The following is a 21,847-nucleotide window of genomic DNA, read 5'->3' as shown; positions in this document are numbered from 1 at the left end:
AGCACTGGTGCCTTGTCTCTCCTGCAGATCCAGCTCTTCTCCCAGGTTCCCTCTGATGTGGCTTTCCACCCCTCAGCCCTTAGCGTATTGCGCCCTGCATCCACAATGCTCAGCTTCTAGTCTCCCAGGCAGTCTCTGCCCCGAGAACTGGACAGACCGGTTCCTGGTCCCCAAGTAGTCTCAGCACCGCCCATCCCAGCCTGTCCCATTCCCGGGGACTAACCTCCGGAGCCGAGGTCTCGGTGCCCAGCCCCCACCCAAGCGTCGGTTTTTGCTGACTGTGCCAGTAGTTGAAATCAGACTTACTGCTGCGCTCTTCTCTGCATCTGGAGATCCCTCCGATTCGGTTGATTTTTCCGTGGAGTAGGTGACTTTGCAGGGTGCGGGAACACTTTCTCCTCCACAGTTCCCTTTCGGGAGCACCCATCCAGCCCCGATTCCCCTTCTCTCACTCTCCTCTTTTCTCTTGTTTTACCCAGTTATGTCATGAGATTCTTGCCGTTATTGGAGTTTAGGTTCCTCTGCCAGCAATTAATTGCTGTTCTGTGCAAGTCGTTTAACTTGTAGATGTGGTTTTTTTTCTTGTTTGAGGGAGAGGCTGAGCGTGTCCTCCCACTCTTCCGCCATCTTCGAATTCTCTTTTTAATTTTTTATTTTTTTGGATTTGCCATAGTAGCTCAGCAGAAATGAACCCAACTACTATCGAAGAGGATTCAGGTTTAATCCCTGGCATCACTCAGTGGTTAAGGATCTGGTGTTGCCACAACCTGTGGTGTATTTGCAGATATGGCTTGGAATTGGCTTTGTTATTACTGTGGCTGTGGCCGGCCACTGGAGCTCCAATTTGACCTTAGCCTGGGAACGTCCTTATAACATAACTGTGGCCCTAAAAAAAGAAAAAAGAAAAAAGAAAAATCTGTTTTTGATATTATTTTTAAAAACACTTTTGGACATTAAATGCAACTTAGGAGACTAGTTGTCTGGCATTTTGGAACAAGGCCTGTAGAAGAGTGACTTTTCAATCTGGGCCCTCAGGTAAGCTCTTAGTGGGCCAAGAAGAGCAGAGAAAGGACTCTTATTCCTGCAGTGCAGGCCTCCTTCAAGACACCTGTTTCAAGATAGGTGAGGGATATTATTGCAATCTAAATTTCTAGAAACTTAAACTTTTGAATAACTCAGTAGTCATTAAGTTCACTGATGTCTACTTGGAGATACCCAGTGTGGGTCAGATCAGGGATTTAGGACAAGGAAAATATAATTGCAAATATTGTCAAACAAGCAGTGAGGGCATGGACTAGGCTAATTAAGGGAATGTAAGAAGGTTGGGCAAAGACACAGAAAAGATGTGGAAAAAAAATGAGTCACCCAGAGAGAGCTTTTGTAGCAGAAAGAGAAAGATACAATTTATATTAATTGTATCTTTTCAGTTGATACAAAGAATTGCCAAAAAGCTCTACCTGCATAGGAAAAGTTTCCCAAAGTCTCCCAACTCATTTCACTCTGGTGCTCTTTCTAACCACTTAATACAATGAGCGTTGCTCTAAGCAGCAGCATGGCTCAAACATTCAGATTCCCATTATTTATATTAATTTATATATATTTAGAAGTTCAGCTCTTTTTGAAGGAAAATTAGAGCTATTCTAGTGTTCATAAAATTTTCATTCAATAGCTCTTTCAGTTTTTATTCCACAGATTAATTTCATTTTTTCATTTTCAGTCTAATATTAAAAAGATGTATTGCATTTCATAGTTTAATCTTAACATTTTTCTTATTTTTTTTACTTGTAGAAGTTTTAATACATGTAGAGTTTGCTTGAGGATCTTTTTGAAAATATATTGCTCAGAGTGTTTCTCTGGTAAAGCTCACTTAAGTCAAAAACAAAACCTTGGGTCAAAAATACAGAATGTGAATTTTGGGTCTAGCAACCAGCTTGGTTAACTGAAGCATTTTAATATAAACAGAACATGAGCCATACCATACGTGTAACTTAGAATTTTCTAGTAGTCATATTGTAAAATAAAAATGAATTGATTTTAGTGTTATATTTTATAAAATCCAACATATTAAAATATGATTATTTCAACCTGCTACTGCTATAAAATACTTTTTGAGATGTGTCACAGTCAAGTTCCTTGAAAGGGTACTGACATCTTGTTCTACTTGCGTGTTTCTCAAGGTATAAATTGTAAAAGTTAATAAGAGGCAAACTCAACCAAAATAGAAGCAAGGAGACTTGAATGGGGTTTCTTAAGCCCTAGGACAATAGCAGAGCCCAACAACAAGAAGAAAGACTTCCTCTTCTTGCCTGGCCAGAGCTCAGCCAATGAGAGAGGGTCAGGACTCAGCCAATGAAAAACCGTGCACTCCTTGTTTACTACAGTCCTCCCAGCTTCCCTTCCCCTCTTTAAAAGCGTCTTCCTCTTCTTGCTGTGTGAGGACTTGCATGTGGATCACCATGGTTGCAGACCACAAATCAAAATTCTTCTTTTTTTTTTGCTGGAGAAATAATTGGTAGTCTGTGTATGTCAACAAAATGAAGTTCAGCATAGGAAGTAGTAAGCGCTAGTCACACCCATGGAGTTGCAATCATATTTGTGCCAAATCTAGATGCATTCCATGTTTTTCACTTATTTTCACTTTTTAGATTTTTACTATCTTCTAATTATTTTAGCTTGTTACCAGAAAATCCATACAGTTATAGATAAAAATATAGAAGCAAACACAGATGTAGCTATATATCCAGTTTCCTCACAAATTTACTTAGAAGAACTATTAACACTTTAAATTCACATGTTTTCTGTTTAAATTGATCTATTAGTCTGTCATTTTTAGATATTCAATATTGTAAGGGACTATTGTCATAATTCAGCTTCTGCATTAAGATATGATAATTTGGAAGAGTTTCCTTTTTTTTAACTGAAAAAAACCTGTTTTTGTTATTGTTCTTTGTGATGTTTATATTTTATTAAATGCCCTGGTCTTGGATCCCTTCTAAAATATAAGACATATAATGGCAATAAATTTGTGGGTTTTCTAGTCTCTTTTCCAGTACCAGTTTTTTTTTGTGCTCAGCATCAAAAAACACTCGTGAAATCTAGAAAAGTAAAAGGCAACAGCATAATTACCCTATATGAAATGTAAAATGAACTCATTGTTTTTGTTTCTTTTGTTGTTAGAAGTTTTGTAGTCTTGTTAAGATATAACTTCATGGTTTTGTTTCTTAGAAATGTATTTTCTATTGTTTTTAAGAGAGGTACCTGAGACAGTTTCCATCCTAGGATAGGAATGATTTGAAAACTTAAAGACACATGCTTAGGAACTAATGATCTTTTCATGAAAACTTTTTTATTCTACGAATGACTTACATTAGATCTTTGAGAATAATGCAATTCTTTTGATTGTATCATTGAAAGCTCATTTAACTTGCTTGTTTCTCAAGGTGTAAATGAAAGGATTCAGCATGGGAGCAATGGAAGTAGTGAGTAGTGTCACACCCTTATTAACAGCCATTGAGTCCTTTGGTGAAGGTTTAACATAGATGAAGATACAGCTTCCATAGCTGATGGAGACCACAATCATGTGGGAGGAACATGTAGAAAATGCCTTTTCTTTTTCCTTTGCTGGGCAGAAGGGAATTGCAAAATGGTCTTGAGGATGTATATGTAGGATAGAACCACACACACGAGTGTCATGATAAAGGCCAACACAGCACAGACTATGACCATCTGCTCTATGAGCCACGTTTCTGAACATGAGATCTTTAGGAGGGGGGCTGCATCACAGACAAAATGGTCAATGACATTGGAGTCACAGAATTCCAGCTTTAGGCCCAGGCTGAGTGGGGGGATGATGATCAACAAGCCAGCCAGCCAGGAACCAAAGATGAGTCTCCTACAGACCGTGTGGTTCACGATGGTCACGTGATGCAGGGGTTTGCAGATGGCCACGTAGCGGTCATAGGACATGGCGGCCAGGAGAAAAAACTCAGTTACAGCAAAGAGATCAGTAAAAAATAGTTGAGTAGCACAACTGTTGTATGTGATGGTCTTATCACCTGCTGATATGTTGTACAAGTATTGGGGAATACAAGCAGATGTAAATGTGATTTCCAAGAAGGAGAAGTTTTGTAGGAAAAAGTACATGGCAGTTTTGAGGTGAGAGTCTGTGGAGGTGAGGGAGATGATGGTCAGGTTCCCAGTGACGCTCAGCGTGTAGGTGAGAAACAGGAAGATGAAAACCAGAGTCTTCAGCTGTGGCTCATCTGTGAGTCCCAGCAGGATAAAAGTTGTTACTGTGTGGTTTCTCATCATTGAGGCCTGCCTCCTGCTCAGTCTGCATTTATGATTCAGAGACATTTGATATGAGGAGAGCAATGCTAATATCACATAGCAGTAATTAATTGCTCAACAAACTACACAAAACCATGCACTTAAAATTTGGTTGTAAATAGTATAATAGTAATTATTCCTAGGTTCCATCGAGGTATGTTCTGGTAATTTCAAGGTATATATTTTAAAAAATCAAGTTTCTTTATCTATATCACACTCCAACATGAGTCTTCTTGTTCATTGCTTTTTATTCCCAAGTTATGTTTCATTTTTATCGGCACATAGGTTTGGAATTGCTTATTTAGTTACATTTTACAGCTAACTGATGCAAAATCCTAAAAACAATTCTTAAACTTAAATGTTTCAATTTTTTTTTCATGGTAGTTTGGTTCTTCTCAAAGTGCAAGTATAATATAGAAAGTTTGGGCTTTCCATATTCATTGCTTGAGATCTGAGTGCTAGCATTATTACAATTTTTTAAACTTTTGTTTTCTTCTCTAAAAAACTTTCTCTTCATTCACCTCTTCCCTTGTCTCTCCCTCATGACTTTCTCGCTAAAATTTATAATATTTGTTATTATTGTGCAGAACACAGTGTTTTGGCAAGAAATTAGTTGTTTACAGTGTTAAGATACATTGGGTATGATAAGATTATATGTCACAATCACAATTGTTTATAACTTTTAACCTGTTGGGTTAAGCTTTTTTTTTTTTTTTGTCTTTAAAAATTTTTTAATTATAGTTTATTCACAATGCTCTGTCAATTTCTGCTGTACAGCACAGTGACCTGCTGGGTTAAGTTTTAAACATTCCAACATCTTGGTACCAATGTCATTAGGTACAAAAAGTTCAGATTTGGAATACAAATTAGATTCCACAATCACTGTTTTTGTTCCCTGTGATTCAGTTTTTCATCTATGAAGTGGAAATAATAACATTACCCTTTATATGCTATTAAAATTGAAATCTGTAAACATCGGAATTATATAAACACTTTTAGAAGTGCTTAATAATAAATAATAAACATATTATCATTCCTTCAATGTCCTGATTCACAGTGATTTTCCTTTTGTTATTCACCATGTATTCATTCTTCACCACTTTGTAAACACACTTTTATCCCCACCATTCTAATGAAACAATTTTTGACCAAGTTGATCAAAAACTCTTTTTTCGGAATAAAATAGTGGCAGATTGATACATAAAATGTGTACATTTGACCACAAACTACTCATAACATTTTCTCATAACTTATCTTTACATTACACCCATTGTTTTCCTCCTACCTTCTTATTTATGTTTTCTGGTTGTTTATCTTCTTGATTGTCTCTTTTACGTTTCTGTTTCTCAGTCTTTTAGTTCCTTTAATGTAACAAGTACACGTGGAGGATATATTCTTAAACTCCTAATTGCTTAATTTCCAAAAAATAATTGTTATTTGGAAACTTGGGACTGTTGGCAGATGCACCTGAAACATAAAAATGTCTACCTTTCCCTCCTTTATTTTTCCTTGAATTTCTTATAGTCAAGCTAATAGATTTGGCCGACTATTAAACTAATTACTTTATCTATCTGGAGAAAATTTCCCTCTGAGAGTGCTTATTCACTTTTCTCTATTCAAAGCCCCACTTTCACTTGGGATGCAAATAATTGGTCATTGGTTTTTAGTTTAAATATCTATTATGGAACTTCATGAAACTCTAATAGAAGGGCTGGTTGTCATTTGAAGCAATCAATTCCTAAACAAGGGATATCTCTTGCCATGCAGGGCAGTCACAGCTACAATGTTTAGCCACCCAATCACGAGGGTAAACAACCAGTGCACTCAGATCCATTCTGTACCCGTCTAACCAGTTTCTCTTTCACTTTCAGTACAGTTTTTAATAGATTACATAAGATATTCAACACTTAATTATAAAATCGATTTTGCGTTAGATGATTTTGCCCAAGTGTAGGCTAATGTAAGTGCTCTGAGTGTGTTTAAGGTAGGCTAAACCAAGCTATGAAATGCCATAGGTTAGGTGTATTAAGTGCATTTTCAACTTAGGATATATTCAATTTATGATGGGTTTTATGCAACCCTCTTGTAAGTTGAGAAAGGTAAGTTCTACCCTGAGATGGTACACTGTTTGGAGATTAAAGTACTTTTAAACTAGAATAGCATTTATAAATCACTCAGCTCTGTATGTACCCAATGCCTAAAAAAGGATTTAATGGCAAAAATATAAAGTCAAAATTTCCACTTTAGGAATAGTTGTGTATTCAAGAGGTGCCAGAGACACCTTTTTTATTTTTTAAATAATTTTTTATTTTTAAATTTTAAATAATTTTTTAAATCTCTCCCTTTTTTATTTTTTAAAACAAAGGCATGAACTTCAGTCGAGAGTTGCCGAACATTTCAACCGATAAGTTTAAAGAGGACTGGGAAAGACAATAAAAGCAGAATCAGAAGTAGAGCAGACACAGCAAGATCAATTAGCATAGAAGAAAGAGATTTGTGACCCACAAAACTATCAGTATTAGAAAACAAATCAGATGCTCTATTTTGAGCACCGAAGGCTTGTTCCCCCTGATTCATATCCAATATTTCTTGATGTAATTTAGAAATATCCAATCCAAGGTCAGAATGATTCCAAACTCCCTCAAGATGATTTTTAATTTTATCCCAGGTGTAGCGAGATGTATTTACCTGGAGAGGAGTAACACAAATCCATTTAAAATCCATGTGACAACGAAGAGCCAATTTAACTTTAAGAGAAACTATTTCCTGTCCCATTGCCATAACTGCCTCTTCTAAAGCATCAACCTTATCATTTAATTTTTTATCAACAATTTCTTGTGTAGTTAGAGCCAAAGTAATATTTCTAGACAATTGATCGGCAAAAGTCACAGTATGTGCTTGTTTTGTTAAAGCAACAGCCGATACTGTTAAGGAAGTAATTATAGAAATTAAGGCAGTAATTCCTAATATAAGAGCAGCAACAAATCGTTTGGTTCGTGTTAACTGATTATTAAGTAGCTGTAATGCCCTTAATCCCTGATTATCATACCAATCACCAGTAATATTTACAGGAGCCATTACATATGGAGGCTGTCTTACAATAAGCATAAACTTATAATTACCAATATTAGGACCAATACAATTTGTCAAAGTACAATTATCACATTGAGTAGTATAAATATTTTCTTTTTTACGAATTTTTACATCAAAAGATTTTGAAAAAAGAAAAGCTTAAGGAGCTTGTAAACAAGCTTTTACAAAATAAGTATCTTTATTATCAGGTCTGTGTAAAATCACAGGTTTAAGAACAGCAATCGCTTTCCATAAGTGAGGTTGAATTTTATGCCGATTTCCAAACGGAGCAGTAAGAATGGGAGGCACCCATCCATCATTAGTGATTTTACTTAAAGCGATGGGTTTAGGTACACTGTTGTCATTCCATCCACATTTAACTTTATTTTTGTTTAAATACCCATGATAGTCTACTTGTGGATCTGAAATACATCCTTGTACTTGCCAATAACCTAAAGACTAAGGTGCCATGGCATCTGTTTCTGGACGATGAAGATTAGCCTCGTAGAGTTATACATACACTGTTTCCAAGGTGGAAACCCAGTATTGAAATCAATTCCATCCCAAACTCTTTGAGACCTAGAGTCCTCAGACCATGGTGTACAATCAGGATCATTTCAAGGATGACGGTTACGAAGGGGCTCATAATTTGAAATTTGGATAGGATAACTATAAACATATTACGTTCAGTCCCAGGGCTGAGAAATACCAGTGACCAGCAAGGATGAGTTTGGGACCTTTAGCAACAGGCAGTGCACCTATAGCAACCATACCTGCTGTTTGAGTAGGTATACAGCCCGGGACGTTAGTAGGTCCAGGACCATTAGGAGTTAATGGTAAAGCAAAACAAATCGGCAATGCATGAGAGCTTCCAAAAAATAGTAATTAGAGGAACTAGCCATAGTAATTTCAAAAGGAGGGGGAGGAAGCCCCGGTCCCCCTAACAGGTCAGACTGGATGTATGTACTTGAATCATTTCATTATCCCAAGTAACAGGCTGGAAGCTAGGCTGGTTGGGAAAAAGGTCCCAATATGAGTGAGCAGAAACATTATTTGTTTGCCAAGCAAGAATTAGGAGCATAGCAAGAAACATAGTTATAGGGTTTAACTGTTGATTTTGAGCTCTCACCAGCCCCTCAGCCTCCTCAACAAGTCTTTCTATTTGTTCTCCGGTAGGTGGTTGAACAGTACGTGCCACTCTTGCAGGGCGACCTGGTCGTTGGCAGTGGTGGTTGAGGTTTAAAGCTCTCAGCCGTGTGGAAAGATATCTTTGTATTCATTCTTTTTGGAGTCTCCTTCTTTCTGTCTCATTAGGATAGCATTTCATTTTTGTTGGTTGTGGAAGCGACATGTCTAATCAACTGGTCTGGTATCCACGTGGGTGATGTGGTCTTCAGCAATGCAGGACACATCAGCCCCCGGGTCTGTAAGTCCTTTAATGACAACCCCTTGAACTTTTAGATCTTCAAAGGGCCTTTGGGTAGAAATTTCTTGGACCCAAAAGGCTAGATCACTTGATCCAAATCCTTGGTTTCCTCGAGGAGCACTTAGTTCATGACAGTGCCTTCTTCTGGAAACCATGGACATTGTTCCTGCACAAAATGTAAAAATCTAGCAATCTGAGAGTTAGTAACTTTTACACCTCTTTTATTCAACATATGAAGTAAGATGTCAACGAATAACCATCTCTCCTTAGATTCCATATGACCCATCTTTTATATTCTTGCAAAATTACTCACCCCTACTCTCCCTGTCTAGACCTACAGAGGGGTCCCGGGCACCCCAGGTGAGAACCTAACCATCCCAAAACTTACTTTAAATGCTCACCCCTTCAGGTCCCTGTCCCGGCACCACTTGCCGGAGACCAGCTCCAGCAGCCAGGGAGTGCACACCCTGCCGGGGATGGACGGTGTCCACACGGAGACAGCCTCTTTGTCCCTTCTTTCAGGGCGCTGAACTGCTTGAATTTTACTGGCATAGGTGATTGTTTATATAGTTTAGTTGTGGCTTACATCATAGTTTCCAGATTTTATGGCACAGTAGATATACATTACGTTCTAAGAATTTTTTTAACAAACCAAAATTAATGGGCATAAAACATCATGTGTAAATGGATACCAAACATCATGTGGAAAAAACGTCATGTGAAAATAAGGAGATTCGGTACAAAGCATCTTGTGGTTACTACCTATTATTATGTTAAGTTAATTGGTAACAGCCAGAAAGGTCACAGACATAAGAATCTGACATTAACAAAGTTCATTTTTAAATTAAAACCTAGGGTAAAAACTTCAAAGTATTATGGCAAGGGGACAGAATAAGAAGTTATTTTTATTTCTAAATCAACCAATTTATTAAAACTTAAAAGCTTCCCAGGAAATTAAAAACAAGATTTATTATTATTATGTTTTTCACCATGAATAATGCATACCTAACCTATTTTTGACCTATTGTGTACCCCAAAATACCTCACTCTAAGACCTGTTGTTACTTATAACAAGCTAATGAATATAATTTCTTATTTTAACTAAATTAGATTTGAATGGGGGGAATTCTACCAGGGTGAAACTCGTTCTATTATTGTTCCAGTTTATTGAGTCACAAGTCAATATAGGAAAATAAAAATAACAAACAAAACAACAGGAGAGACTGAAACATCCAAGAAATAGTTTCTATTCTTGCGCTGCTAAGCAGCCCCTTCGTTTTGTTGTTGCTAGGTCAGCAGGTGAACCTTATTGTCTTCTAGGGCCTGTCCTCGGAATTGGGCCCTACAGGCAGGCATTTCCTTGTTCAGGAACCTGCCCTCGGGATTGCACCGTTCAGACAGGCCTTTATCCCGATCAGGAGCTAGCCCTCGGAATTGTACCGTTCAGGCAAGCTCCCTTGCTCAGCTCCTTGTATCTTCTTGGCTCCCTGCAAAGAGGAATAGTTGTATTTCATTGATTCCACTTTTGCCTTCCTGATGCATCTCTCAGTAGGGTATTATAACCAGAAGCCAGACACTTTGTTTCTCTAAATTTTGGTGATATATTATCTACAGAATTCCCCCCCCCCACCAATTAACACAAGCTAAATACTAGAGGTGTGCTTCAAATATTTTCAAAATTGAATCAATGCTCCCCCAGTGGAAATTTTCCTACAATTTGTGCTATAGCCTTCGTTTCATTTATTATGTGAAAAGTTTTGGTGTACTACTTATAACGTTCCCTCCATGTTAAGGTGGGGTAGCGTGGGTTCTGATCATGTGGCTAAGTTCCAGAGTTAAATCTTAGGAGTGAGCATCAATATCATAGAGAAGTAGCCTGGACTTGCTCATGGTTTGCATGAGAGCTAGGATGCACACACGGAATGTTGGACCACACTTACAAGAGGTCATCTTGAGATGCAGTGAGGAATCATTTCTGCAGCCCACCCTCCTCACTGACTTTTCTTCTTCTCAGTGTACAGAGACCTTTGCTTATCGGTGGCAACTAATGCAGCCCAACTGAATCTGAGTCATATTCAGTTATAAAACCTTTTTTCCTTCCAGTTATTAAAATTTTATTTCCTGGTGTTCCCATTGTAGTGCAGCAGAAATGAATCCAACTAGGAACCATGAGGTTGCGGTTTGATCCCTGGCCTCGCCCATTGGGTTAAGGATCTGGCATTGCCATGAGTTGTGGTGTAGGTCGCAGACATGGCTCAGATCTGGCATTGCTGTGGCTGTGGCATAGGGTGGTAGCTGCAGCTCTGATTCAACCCCTAGCCTGGGAACCTCCATCCATATGCCTTGGGTGCCACCCTAAGAAAAAGGAACAAAAAAATCCAAAAAACAAAACAAACAAAAAACCTTCATTTCCATGAGAATTCTCATCCTAACAATGCAGATGTTGAGTAATGAAGTCATCTGAATTGTTATTGACTGATTAATGTTTATATTATATTTAAGAGATTTAGAAATTTGGTGTCTAATGAGATAATAGAACATGAGCCAAGTTGTCAATTGACTTTTTTTTTGTTATTTTGGGGGGATTATTGCTTCTGTACTACCTTTACATGACTTTCTACTAATTGTTGAATAAAAATGATCACAACAGTGATAACAAACTTTCCAATAATAGTACACTCTAAAAATAACATTTATTTACTACCCATATTAAAATTGATATTTCTCATTTTACACAGAGAACACCCATTCTCAGAGAAAAATATCACTCAATCCCACCAAGAGAGAATATAACTGAAGAGACAGACATCATATTCATACTCTAGCAGATAATCATAGCCTCCCTTGAAGAGTTATTTAATTATACTTATGGCTACCAGTTTGAAAATGAAAGTCACGTTGAAAACTTGCATGAGAGTTCCTGCTCACTCCTCATTCAGTCCATGCCCACAGTTATGGAAACCTTGAATGATTCAAGTTTGTGTCTTCAATCTGTTGAGTAAACTTCAAGATAGATGTGCTGTCATAAATCCAAGAAATCTTTTCTTTTCTCTTTATCACTAACAAGAAATACTAATACAAAGGAACCTCCAGCAGTTTTGGAAGAGTTGATGTCATGAGTTATCTTTGCTCTGAAAGAGGTTTTTCTAGTTTCAAGCTCAATATTTGTTTATTTGCCAAAGCTGGAAAAAAGTAACTTATGAACAAAAGAGTCCTCAGTGACCAGGTTCAAAAACCATTAATGAATCATTTGTGTAAATAAACTTTGGGGAAAAAAATCAGACAGCACAGTAACTTGGGGAGACAGTCGTTGGAGACAGGCTTTGGAATCATTTGAAAGAGATTGGTAGGAAAACAAGAAGAATCTGATTTTTTAAAAGTTCAATTTCTTGTAATTAATCACTATCATACTAGATCTCTCTTTTCTTCTTTATCAATTTTAATAAAATGAATAATTACATATTCCTAAGACATTTGATAAAATAATGAAAAACAAGAAAATACCAGGCTGACCAATAAGGAAAAAAGCTTTTTACAAAAGATAGCAAATGCTAATACTTTGGAGCATATCCTTACATATTTTTCCTCCTACAAATATGCCACTATGTATCACATGCAGTCTTTACAAATATACGAACATTAATTCAAAAAACATGTATTGAGATACATAGCTTGTCCCATGCTATTTTGAACTTTGATATACAGGAATCTATTTTTAACCTAATAATATTGACCTGAATCATTTAAATTTTGATTCATTTCTGTCCATTGTATTAGTGTAACATCCAAGTTTAAATCAAACTTTGTTGTTATGAATTTATACTCTATCATTTTTCACCATTTAAAAATGGATTTCTAAGGTTATCCACCAGTTTATTTTGTCCCTTATGAATCAGTTTACATTCTTTTTCATTTTTATAATTATAAAAATATTTAAAGAAGAATAATTATACAAACTAATTTTGGGAATGTGTCAGAATAATTGATAGATGTAAAATTTCTTCAGTAAATTGGACATTTCTCTTTGGAATTATAATGCACTAGTCACATAAGGAAAAGTAATAAAAACTTACCTTTAAGACAAGAATATGTGAGAACTTTTGGATATATACTCCTGTTATCATTAGCTGTTAAGATGTCCTTTACAGCGCATGAGGATCATCAATTTGACCAAAGTGTGATCTGAATCAAGACTGAGTGGCAGGATTTTTGATGGTATAATTGCATAGAGTATGCCTATTTTAGTTGTACAGTTTGATGAATTTTAGCAAATTCACTCACCTCTGTAATCAGAACCACGTTAAGAACAGAACATTTCTGTCTCCCTCAAAAGTTTCTCTAATACGTTTTTCTTCTTATCATTCCCCATAGCTCCTATCTCAGGCAAACACTCATGTACTTTCTGTCATTATAGAGTCAGTTTACAAAAAGTCTACTGTGTTTTCTGGAGTTTTATACTGTTAAATTATATAGTACATATGCTTTTGAGCCTGAATTTCACTTAGCATAAAGTTTTTTGAAATTCCTCCTTGTTATTGCATGTATCTGTAACTCATTTTTAAATTAAAACTTTATTTAAAAGGGTGAGGAGTTCCCGTTGTGGCACAGCGGAATGAATCTGACTAGGAACCATGAGGTTGAGGGTTCGATCCCTGGCCTTAACCCCTTGCGGTGGGTTAAGGATCTGGCATTGCCATGAACTGTGGTGTAGGTTGCAGATGTGGCTCAGATCTGGTGTTGCTGTGGCTGTGGCGTAGGGCAGCAACAACAGCTCCAATTAGACCCCTAGTCTGGGAACCTTCAAATACCGTGGGTACGGCCCTAAAAAAGACATAAAGACCAATAAATAAATAAATAAATAAATAGGTGAATAACATAAAATTTATTCTTTTAAAATATATAATGTGGTGGATTTTAGTACATTGATAGCATTTTTTTAATCATCATTATAAAATGTTTTAGGATGTTTTTATCACTCCTCAAAGAAAACCATTAACAGTCACTTCCATTTTCCTTACTGCTAGTTGCTGGTAACCAATAATCTATATTCTTTTTTTCATGAATGAAATAAGATATGCAGTCTCCTGTGACTGGCACTTTTACTAGCATAATGCTTTCAAGGATCATTCATGTTGTAGTATGTATCAATCTTCATTTTTTTTTTAGACAAATAATATCCCACTGTGTTGATATATCACAGTTATCCATTCATCCAGTGATAGGCATTTTTTTCATTTTCTGGCTAATATTATGAATACTACTACTCTGAACATTCAGGTTCAAGTTTTTGAGTGTATATACATATACATATATTATATATATATATTTTCAATTCTCTTTGGTATGTACTAAAGAGTAGTAGTAGGTCATTTTGGTTACTCTATGTTTAATTTTTGAGGAAAAAATTACCATCCCAAAATTACAAAATTTTATTCCAAAATTGCAGTACTATATTATGAATAGTGAGCCATGAAAGATTGTTGCAAGATCTTCATATCCTTTACAATTTTTTTTCTTTTACGGCTGCACCTGTGGCATAAGGAAATTCACTGGCTAGGGGTTGAATCCGAGCACAGCTGCTGGCCTATGCCACAGCTCAGTAAGGAGGGATCCAAGCCACATCTGTGACCTGCACCCAACTCACGGCAACACCAGATCCTTTAACCCACTGAGCTAGGCCAGGTATGGAACCAGCATCCTCAGGCATACTGGTTGGGCTTTTTACCCCTGAGCCACAACAGGAACTTCCTGTCTGTCTGGTTTTTTTTTCAGTTTGCTTTTGTCATCCTAGTGTGTGTGAAGTGGCGTCTCATTGTGCTTTTGATTTGCATGTCCTTAATGACTACAAGTGTTGGTGTTCAGCATAATGACTTGAGTTATGTATGCTGTGAAATGATTACCACAATAAGTTTAGTGAGCACCCATCATTTCATATAGATACAAAATTAAATAAATAGAAAAGAGATATTTGTTCCTTGTGATGAGAACTCATTCTCATTCTCATCACATAAATAACTATAAATAATGTGTTCTCATCACATAAACGAATAAATAAAAAGAGAATTCCTTCCTTCTGAGTTTACTCTCTTAACAAGTTTCAAGCACAGCATATAGCAGTGTTAACTATAATTGCCGTGTTCTACATTCCATCCCCAGCACTTATTGTTTACATAACCTATAGTTGTACTTTTTGACAGCCTTCATCCAATCCACTACAAATCTTGTCTCTTTATCTGAGATTTTTGTTTGTTTTTTGCTTTTGTTTTTTAGATTTCACATATAAGTAAAATTATACAGTATTTGTGTTTCACTGTCTGACAACTTCTCTTAGCATAATTCCCTCAGGGTCCATCCATGTTGTTACAAATGGCATGATTTTCTCCTTTTCTATGGCTGAATAATATTCCATTGAATAATGTGTAACATGTACACCTTCAAGGGGTTTTCTTCTTTGCATGTTTTTATTTTCAGTGAACTAGTTTTAACAAAATAAAGTGTAATTTATTTTTTTTTCACTTGGCAATAGACATTTGATATTCTATCATTTTGTAGATAGAAATGCATTTGAAAAAAAGTTTTTTATTTACATCCCTATATCAAACTCTCACATAAAAGTGGGATTGTATAATCAGTGTTTGATTTTGATTTTTTTCTTTTGTCTCATTCTACATGTGATTATTGATGACTGCATCACTTAGTTTCTGTTTCAGATAAACTGAATTAAAACTTGTCTTCCTTTAATATTCTATTTGCTTAGTAACTATCTACAGATAAATAAATGTTTCTACAATACATAAGTAATCTATAGTTAAACACATACACATTCTCATGTTAAAATTTTCCAACCAAGAATATTAATGGCCTTTCTTTGTTTTAATTTTATATTCTTTTAAGAGAGTCCATGCATTCTTTATAGTACATTTACTTTTATGTTAAATTTATTCCACTGTTATTAAAATTTTGACTATCATGACTAAAATAAAACTTGCTCATTTATTTCCTGTTGCTTATTTCTATCACCACCTACTGCTTTTTAAATAATTTCCATCTCTTTCAGCTAGGACATCAAATTCCATTATTAATTCCCCTACTTTCCAATTCGAGTTTCTTGAGTTTTCTGGATCTATAAGAATGTCCTCAGGTTAAAAAAGCAGCTATATCTAATTTCATCAATTTTAAGACATCAATTGTAAAACATTCTATGTATCACTATTGAAAAGAAAATGTTGCCAGGTAAACTATGAACAATGATAGATGTCATTCATTGTTTGACATATCCCGATTTCAGAAAGGCAAAATGTGAATAAAATAATTTAAAATCAGAGGTAATAATCAATAGTTTTTATTTATTCTTTCCAATATTTATCCTTATTATTTTGTTTTCTAGAGCTATTACATCCCCAAGATCTTCCAATAAAATATTGGCCATTTCTATGTTTTACTCATCACATTCATTCAGGAAGAGTTTACCTATGCTACTGGATTTTTTAAATAATTTGTTTCATTTCCTACCCATAAAAGTTAAAGTTTCCACTTACTATTTTTAATTTTTTACTTTTTCAAGTTTAGTAGCATATGTATAAATTCCTCTCTTTGGGGCTATCTTACATTTTTAAATAATAAATATAGTTAAGATGACAGAATTCCTACTCAATAGCAGGAAAGCAAACAGCCAAATTGGAAAATAGGCAGAAGACCTAAATAGACAGTTCTCCAGAGAAGGCATACAGATGGCCAACAGGCACATGCAAAAATGCTCAATATCACTATTTATTAGAGAAATACAAATCAAAACTACAATAAGGAACCACCTCACACCAGTTAGAATGGCCATCATTAACAAATTGACAAATAACAAATACTGGAGAGGGTGTGATGAAAAGGGAACCCTCCTACATTTTTTTGTGGGAATGTAAATTGGTATAACTAGTATGAAAAATAGAATGGAGGTACCTCAGAAAACTAAACATAGAACTACCATAAGATCCAGCAATCCCACTCCTGGGCATATATCCGGACAAAACTTTCATTTTAAAAGATATATGAACCCTATGTTCATTAAAGCACTAGTCCCAAGAGCCAAGACATGGAAACAACCTAAATGTCCACTGACAGATGACTGGATTAAGAAGATGTGGTACATATACACAATGGAATACTACTCAGCCATAAAAAGAACACAGTAATGTCATTTGCAGCAGCATGGATGAAATTAGAGACTCTCATACTAAGAGAAGTAAGTCAGAAAGAGAAAGATAAATACCCTATGATATCACTTATATCTGGAATCTAAAATATGGCACAAAAAAACCTATTTACAGAACAGAAACAGACACACAGATGTGGAGAACAGACTTGTGGTTGACAAGGGGAAGAGGGAGGGAGAGGGATAGACTTGGGGTTGGGGTTACTAGATGCAAACTATTACATTCAGAATGGGTAAGCAATGAGGTCCTACTGCACAACACAGGGAACCATATATCCAGTCATCTGTGATAGAACGTGATGGAAGATAATAAGAGAAAAAGAATGAATATGTATATTTATGACTGGGTCACTTTGCTGTAGAGCAGAAATTGACAGAACATCATAAATCAACTATATTTACTCTAATAAAAAAATTTAAAAAAAACACAGACTTCCTTTACTACAGCTTTTCCAGTGTTTCAGATGATTTGTGATGGTATGCCTTCATTGAAGTGCTTTCCAGATATTAGTTAATTTGTTAATCAGTGAATCCTTTCCAGCAATTAGTTAATTTGATAAAAATAACTTAATATCTCAAAAATCATATTTGTGTATTTTTTCAGCTCTATCATTTAAATGCTTATAACAGAATTTGGATTACAAAAGCTTAATTTGTGTTAGATATTGTCATCGGCTGTAAAATACACTGGGGAATGTTTTTCTCTTGACTCACAGCAGAAAATACTTTCCAAAAAAAAAAAAATGTAATCTTTCTTTGAAAATGGCATGGTTTTCCAATCCAAATTTCATGAATATGCAGCTCTTATTTCACCAAGTGCTCCAACCGCACTAATCCTGAGACTTCAGACCTAAGTCTCTGATCCGTAGTGCAATCCAAGCTCCCGTAACCCCTGTCTATACTCTCCTGAGCACCCTTTCCTTTCATAATTATTGCTCTACTTTTCATTGCGTCTTTATTTCTGAAATCTTCAATTTACAACTTTGCAATGATTTCAGCTATGCACACAAAGGGATGTTTTTTAAAAATTTATTCAGTATTTCTGTGTGTTCATAACAGATATATAGATTTACATCTATTTTCTCAGTATTGAGAAATGCTGTTATCTTTTCTAAGTATTTTAAGTTATATGCTTGTTCACCTACTTTAAACATTTACATAAAATTCCTCTTATTACATGTTTACATATCATTTGTGTGTATATTTTAGAAGAGCTACACAAATTTTTACCCTATATTTTAATGAGTTGTGATTTTATTGTGTTTAACTAATATTATGAATTTAATTTCCTTCCAAAATATTTTTTAAAGAAATTGACATATAAACTATTGGGTACTGATTTGAATAATGAAAATACAAAAATGGCTTTAGCAACGCTTAATAGAATCTAGGGATGAGAAGTATTGAGAAAATTGATATGACCAGTGTAATTATTAAAAAATAACTTCAAAAGATTAAAAAAAGATACAAACTTCAAAAATATTCAAAGATTACAAACTTCAAAAATAGAATATTATGGAGTTGCTGTCGTGGCGTAGTGGTTAACAAATCTGACTAGGAACCATGAGGTTGTGGGTTTGATCCCTGGCCTTGCTCAGTGGGTTAATGATCCGGCATTGCTGAGAGCTGTGGTGAGGTCGCAGATGCGACTCAGATCTGGTGTTGCTGTGGCTCCAGCGTAGGCTGGCGGCTACAGCTCTGATTAGACCCCTAGCCCGGGAACCTACATATGCTGTGGGAGTGGCTCAAGAAAAGGCAAACACACACACACACATACACAAATAGAATATTAGCGGCCATTTATTCTTGACTTGAGATGGTATTTTAAAAATATTATTTTCTTTTACTTAGTTGAGAGCAAGGCAATTCTTTTGATTGAGTCTTTTAAAGGCTTTCTTCACTTGATTGTTTCTCAAAGTATAAATGAATGGATTCAAAGTAGGTGAAAGAGAAGTAACAAGCAGTGAAACAACTTTGTTAATGGTCACTTCTCCCTTTGCTGTAGGATTCATGTAGATGAAAATGCATGTTCCATAGATGATGGAAACCACAATCATGTGGGAAGAGCAAGTCAAAAAAGCCTTTTTCTTTTGCTGCACAGAAGGGAACCTAAAAATTGTGCTGATGATGTAGGCATAGGACAGAACTACACAAGTGAGAGTCATATTCAGGCTCAGCACAGATTATAAGCCATGAGCCATGTGTCTGAGCATGAGATTTTCACTAAGGGAAACGTATCACAGCCGAAATGATCAAGCCTGTTAGAGTCACAAAATTTTAAATTCAAACCCAGGCTAAGTGGTGGGATTAAAACACACAGACCAGCCATCCAACAAGAGCTGATGAGAATTCCACAGACTCTGCTGCTCATGATGGTCACATAATGCAGGGGTTTGCAGATGGCCACGTAGTGGTCATAGGACATGGCGGCCAGGAGAAAAAACTCTGTTACTCCACAGAGGTCAGTGAAAAACACTTGAATGACACAAGCGTTATAGGTAATGACCTTGTCACCTGTTGCTATGCTGTACAAATATCTAGGAACATAGGCAGTTGTGAATGAGATCTCCAAGAAGGAGAAATTTTTTAAGAAAAAGTACATGGGTGTTTTGAGATGGGAATCCACAAAGGTGAGCGTGATGATGGTCAGGTTTCCAGTTACACTCAGTGTGTAGGTGAGAAATAGAAAGATAAAAATCAGAACCTGTAGCTCGGGGTCATCTGTCAGTCCCAGCAGAATGAATGTTGTTATTGTTTGGTTTCTCATCCCTGACTTCTGACTTCTCTTCAATCTGTAGATGATATTCAGAGAAATTTGCTTAGAGATTACAGATCATTTTAACTGATTTAAAATTTAATGTATTCAAGCTTTTATACTTTGGAACATATAAATGTGTATATTTACATTTTATGTCTATCCTGTGCTTAGGGTTTTCCCATATGACTAAGCAGATTTTTGGGGAGGTATAATTTTATGAGTAGCACAAACGTCTTTTTACTCTCAAGAATTCTCTATTCAAGGAGTTCCTGTTGTGGCTCAGTGGGTTATAAACCCAAGTGTATCCATGTGGGTGCAGGTTTGATCTCTGGCCTCTCTCAGTGGGTTAAGGATCTGGCATTGCCATGAGCTGTTGTGTAGATGGCAGATATGGCTCAGATATGGCGTTCCTGTGGCTGTGGCATAGGCTGTGCAGCTGCAGCTCCAATTTTACCCCTAGCCTGGGAACTTCCATTTGCCATAGCTGCAGCCTGAAAAAGGAAAATAAAAACAAAAAAATAATTTTCTACTCAGAAACTAAATCATGAAATTTCAACCTTGATTTCATGTCTTTTCTTGAAATTTTGGGTCTTTTTCAAAAAACAGTGACAGTATAACTCGGGTTCACCACATAGACTCTAGAGCAAAAGTTGAGATCTTTGTTCCAAAAAAATTTTTGTTCATTGGTTTGTTTTTCAGTTAAGTGTGCTTTATTCTTATTAAAGACATAAACCCTGCTACTCATCCTCTACTCCCTGTTACACAGTCATCCCCACATTTTTTCCTGAATATGTGCAACACTTTTGTTGAGTTCATGTGTTACCTCTACAGCTGTCACAGAGATGACTGCCTTCTCTTCCTTCTTTCAATCAAGGAACTACCTTCACTGATGCTGCATAATAAGGACTCAAAGGCTCCTAGCATACAATCAGTATTTCAAATCTTGAGGTTTTGTGACCTCAGTGAATAAAATATAGTTCCCCTTTGTATATCTAGTTTGTTGGTTTCATGAGCTGATTCACGTTATTGTTTCACATATTGCATTCTCTTCTCACTGACCTTGGGGCAGAATTGATTATGACTATTTACCCAGCTCACAATGTTTCCAATAGAGAGAAAAATCACTAGCTGAGGATTATGCCTCACTCAAAAGTTAGAATTTTCTTAAGACATTTATTCTCTTTTTCAACAACTATCAAGTATTTGTATCAAATTGAGATGTAAAGGGATATACATACATATACATTTCCAGCCCACCTACCTTCCTTTCATCTTTTCTCCTAATCTCTCGGGTGATAGGTGCTTCATTGTGAAATCATACTCAGAACTTCAAACTTTGAGTAAAAATTTCAGATTGTATCTGTTTCTGTCCGAGACATTACGACTTATTCTATAATGGAAGATAGTAAACAAACTATCAAAAAGTGTGAGCATCTGTTTCCTGATGGTCCCATCTGTCAAACCAATGCTCAAAATGAACACAGGAATTGCTAATGAAAAGTTGTCATTTTAAGTGTATGAGAGGGCATTCTGATCTACTTCTATATACAGGAAGACACTATTTTTAATTTGAGGTTGATAGCTAGTCAAAGTTACCTTGAATATTTCTACATTCAGTTAGATACAGATTTTTAAAAACATACCTTATTCATAGACAACTCCCAGGCTATGACATTTAGCTACACGAAGGAAATTCATTCTAAAAATTGACATCTCAAAATCTAATCTTAAATACATAAAAAATGTGAATTATTACTGCAATCCATTTTTTTTTTTCTTTCCAGAGTAAAATATAAGCTAGAACCTATGAAGGGAATCACAATCAAAGAGACAACTTCATCATACTCACTTTCTGTTCATAAATCAGTATCTGTTGGTTATCGAAACATAGCACAATTAAGACTACAATGTTAAAAGGTCATATTTTAATAAAGGTCTGTATGTCTTTACTTCCATTGGCATAGCTGGGAATGCCTGGAACTCTCTTTGTTCACCATCTCCAACAAAGTGGAGACTTGTGTGGGATGGACTTAGTTCTATTCAAAATCTCCAAATA

At 35.9% G+C, this 21,847-nt stretch overlaps 2 pseudogenes; both read right to left on the bottom strand.

Moving 5' to 3' along the window:
- Positions 1 to 3,367: 3,367 nt before the first annotated feature.
- LOC100513857 lies at positions 3,368 to 4,604 on the bottom strand (annotated as a pseudogene).
- Positions 4,605 to 18,876: 14,272 nt separating this feature from the next.
- LOC100155510 lies at positions 18,877 to 19,800 on the bottom strand (annotated as a pseudogene).
- Between the last annotated feature and the right edge of the window lie 2,047 nt (positions 19,801 to 21,847).

This window comes from Sus scrofa, unplaced genomic scaffold, assembly GCF_000003025.6.
Source record: "Sus scrofa isolate TJ Tabasco breed Duroc unplaced genomic scaffold, Sscrofa11.1 Contig524, whole genome shotgun sequence".
NCBI classification, from domain to species: Eukaryota; Metazoa; Chordata; class Mammalia; order Artiodactyla; family Suidae; genus Sus; species Sus scrofa.
The sequence above is the reverse complement of the archived record's forward strand: the minus strand, read 5'-3'. Positions and strand labels throughout refer to the sequence as shown.